This window comes from Amblyomma maculatum, chromosome 4, assembly GCF_055883805.1.
Source record: "Amblyomma maculatum isolate TAMU_Amacu chromosome 4, ASM5588380v1, whole genome shotgun sequence".
NCBI lineage: Eukaryota > Metazoa > Arthropoda > Arachnida > Ixodida > Ixodidae > Amblyomma > Amblyomma maculatum.
The window spans coordinates 40785601-40790785 of NC_139347.1; positions in this window are offsets into that span (position 1 = coordinate 40785601).

Below are 5185 nucleotides of genomic sequence, written 5' to 3' on the forward strand. Positions count from 1 at the left end.
TACAGAAGTAGCTGCTTAAAACTCATGCACTTGTGCAAATTTTCAAAGGTTACAAAGAAGCTATGTTAGCATTTTTATGCAAGTTTATGCAATTTATGCAAGTTTAAAAACTTGCATAAATTGATCTTTAGCGTATAATTTTTCAATTAATGTATTTTGTTTCCAGTTAAGCTACCGCAGATAACATTTCGTTTTCAGAGCGTGTGCTAATTTCCAAAGCTTGGGACAAGAATGAGAATGTCGTGCTAGATAAAAGCACCAGCATTCGCTTCGATATTATGCTGTGCTTCTGCACGAAGCCCGCTGGTAGCAGGATTTAAGCACCGGCCTTCAATTTGCATAATCAGGCCTTCACTGGCCGAAGGCTTAGCGACCTTAGCTGCACTCACCACTACAGCCGAGGACAAGCCTAGCGAGGCGACCGTTGCTGTCTCCGTGTTCTTTGATAATTTTGTTCTTCCCGCTTCGGGGCAGGGTGCATATGCCAGAAAATTTTGAACCTTGCAGCGGACGTGTTAATAAATATTCATCAGAACTTTGTCATTATGCTTCGCCCAATGCAGTGACCATTTCTGTGTGGAAAAAAAAAGTCTTTTTTTTTTTGGCACATTATAAATAATGTGCCAATCCGCTAGCGTCTTGACCTCTACGCGGCTCTTCTGTGTTCTTTTTGTGCGCTCACCAAATGTATTTTTCTCATCAAGGCGGTTATCGTACTAGCTCTCCTGGCATCCGTTGATTCCGTCGAGTACGATATACAAAATATCTTTTCACAACACTCGTATAGCTGAGGCGCCGTAACACTTGGACCGGCTTCAGAATCGCCGCTCTCATCCACTAGCTCCCAATACTCAGGGCCACCGTGACTGACAGCGCCGTGATTGGATTACGTGGGTCTTCATCTCGCTGTGTGTAAAGGACTTCGCGAGCACCAGATCCGCTTGTTGTCGCTGCAAGGCAGTAGAGAGAAGCGCCAGGTTCAACAAAAACGGAGAGCATCACAGAACCATTCTTCTCTTTCTTTATGTACCTTATTTGACAACCTGGGGCGATTGAAAAGCCGTACCTGTCAAGAGGGCGTAAGGAAGCAGACGTTCAACATTGCCAGGGTGGCCGAATCTCTCACCCGTAACTCGCCTTCCTCCTTTATTCGTGAAATTAAATATAGGAAAAAAAAAACGAAAATGCTGGGGAGTTTGTTTATCTATTTATACTATAATGCACACTGTGCTGTGAAGAAGAAAAATAGAATATGCATATCAATAATCACTGCAACGAAAAAGAGCAAGGAAGGAAAATTATCGCTAGGCCGGGTATTTTGAAACATGAAATCTTTTTATCTGACATTCTCGGCGAGCATTTCGTAAACCTGAAGAAGAAATAGAACGAAACCGAAGGACATGTAGCCAAACTTAATCAAAAGCTATGGATACCTTTTCAAAGGGACAGTATACCGACCATTTTAAAGACCCCAGAGCAACCGGAGAGTGGTCCGGAAGAAATCTTGTCCCCATCAAAAGCCAGTAATTACCCGGAGGTACTGAGGATTGATTCTAGAACTTCCCGAATGCGTGGCGCATGCTGTACCTAAAGGTCATCATTTCAGTGCCAAATCAAAGGGCATTTGCTTTATGCAATAGATTGCGTTCAATTAGTATTGCAGAAACAACAAAAAGCGCTGTTAAAAACTGGGACAATTTTGTACGCAGTGAAACCCAAGACAAAGCAATGACACCACACGCTCGTTCATCACACCGTACGAGCAAAAATTGCCATAGAAGGAAAAGAGAGGAGCAACCGTCTCGCTCTTCCGAACCCTCCTAGAATACGCCGCGCCTTTCTTGCAACGTATTTAATGCCTTAATTAAGCATTTAATAACGAGTGGAGGTATGAATTTTTAAATGTGTACAGATTTATCCTTCAAAAGATCTGAACAGGAGAAATGGCCATGGGTGGGGGGAGTGCGAACATTTATGCGCAGGAACAAATTACGCCAGATTTGTTGTGGTTAGGCCACATGCAAATCAGGCGCGCTGGAACTTCGGCGTTCACCTCGGTTTTGCGTCGCACATACTCACTAGCATATACAGCAGTAAGCTACCACATTATGCGAAGCACCACCCGCTATATATATAAGGCTCTGATTTTAACCAGTCCGCACGAAGTTGCCTGCATGACCCAATAGTAGCGTGCCTGAGTTGGGATCTAAGGGTCGTGGTGGGTTCGGTTGCTACCAAAATTCGGCTCTGTGTGTCAGCAGCTCATCACGCTTTGATGCTGCATGGCATTTTGTTTGCTGCACCCACACTGCTAGTCAGCATCGCCGCCGAAGCATGCAATAGGATATGACGTGCTCGACACACACACACACACACACACACACACACACACACACACACACACACACACACACACACACACACACACACACACACACACACACACACACACACACACACACACACACACACACACACACACACACACACACACACACACACACACACACACACACACACACACACACACACACACACACACACACACACACACACACACACACACACACACACACACACACACACACACACACACACACACACACACACACACACACACACACACACACACACACACACACACACACACACACACACACACACACACACACACACACACACACACACACACACACACACACACACACACACACACACACACACACACACACACACACACACACACACACACACACACACACACACACACACACACACACACACACACACACACACACACACACACACACACACACACACACACACACACACACACACACACACACACACACACACACACACACACACACACACACACACACACACACACACACACACACACACACACACACACACACACACACACACACACACACACACACACACACACACACACACACACACACACACACACACACACACACACACACACACACACACACACACACACACACACACACACACACACACACACACACACACACACACACACACACACACACACACACACACACACACACACACACACACACACACACACACACACACACACACACACACACACACACACACACACACACACACACACACACACACACACACACACACACACACACACACACACACACACACACACACACACACACACACACACACACACACACACACACACACACACACACACACACACACACACACACACACACACACACACACACACACACACACACACACACACACACACACACACACACACACACACACACACACACACACACACACACACACACACACACACACACACACACACACACACACACACACACACACACACACACACACACACACACACACACACACACACACACACACACACACACACACACACACACACACACACACACACACACACACACACACACACACACACACACACACACACACACACACACACACACACACACACACACACACACACACACACACACACACACACACACACACACACACGCACACACACACACACACACACACACACACACAATGTGTGCATCACATCATTGCACCGTCGTGAAGATAGAACAGGCTTTAGATCCGGGGAGGCGTATTGAATTGCGAGTGATAATACGCGGCATGTGAGGTGTCCAGCAATATCGATTTTCGAAAGCACTCAAGGACAGCGGTAAGGCAGTTTTGCTGCTTCTGAGAAGAGTTCGATCGCATATTGCGGAATGGTGTCCTTCAAGCTTGTCTCTAGCTCAAAAGAATGATGTGTTGCACTATGTACCATGTTGTTTTCGCTCGACCGAGCTGAGGTGCTTGTGGGCTACACACAGAAGGTGTGCCCATTGCGCTAGATGCAGAAGCAGGCATACACGCGACATCTGTTTGCTCGGCAAACAATCAAACACCAGCTACGCCGAGCGGAACACAAACAGGAGCATTTCCTGCTAACGTTTGTAAAAGAAAAGGCAATGCCTTTCAAGCCTCTAACTCATGTTCCCTGCAAATATCTTACTAAGCGCCGGTGACAACTCTCGTTATAGAGGTCACTGACGGCGGGAGTCAGCGAAACCTTCTTCTACAGGATGTTTGCCACAATGGGAAATTGCCAGTCATGGGAGAAATGGACTTTTCGCCGAGCAAGTTCGAAAGTAAAAAATTGGCCAAGATTCGTGGGTATCGCGTGGTACGGATTGAGTACCGTGTCGTAGTATGGATTCAAGCGCCATGATGGGCTCGAAAGTTATCTCAAAGGTACTATCCTAACTAGTCGCTCCAGATAATTCAGCATTGTTGCTTGGTCTCGGGACGTTACACAGACCGCTGACCAATGAGCTCATTCCGGGACACATCGCAATTACCACGCTTGTCGGAAGGTCTGGACAAGCAAACATCGACGGAAATCGAGATTGAGAGTTTTGATGCAGTCGCAATAAATTTTTTTCGGTCCAATCCACAATTTCAGGGTGAGCCAGAGCTGACATTTAGCTTTTCAAGTGAACTCGAAATTTGTTTTTTTCAGGGAACGCTGCAGGTCACTCCGAAATTTCAGAGTAGATAAAAAAATTTTGATGGTGGTCTAAGTTCGATTTCGTAGTTATCTGGATGGGCCCACCCCTTCAATCTGGGTTACACTACTGACTGGTACGATAGGATACCAAGCATTTTCGGATGCACCGACGGGTGCTTTCGAACTTAGCGCCGGTTCCTATTTGCCCACGGGGTAGTAGCGTCACAGTCCTGCTTGACCACTCTGAGATTTCCTGTGTCACTTTTTTTTTTATATAAACCACTGCCGCGACCACATATTTGGCGTTCAGACATGTATTGCTTTCGCATTAAGAAGTTGCCAAAGATTGAAGGGGCGATATGTGCAGGGCTTTAGCGCTGAGTGCCACTGATTTGGCTCCTTCCACAAGATGAGATTGATACCCGACAGCAAGTAGCATTTCAGGGGCCATTTAAGGGTAATGGCGCGCCAGAGGCAATAAATGGGGAAGAGCCCTGACACAGCTGTATCTGTTGGGCATGCCGTTGTCGCGCTCGCCAGCTTCACAGTTGCTATGACAAATGTGACGCGAGCGAGGAATTCGTACTCTTTAACTCATCTTTGTCTTTCTCC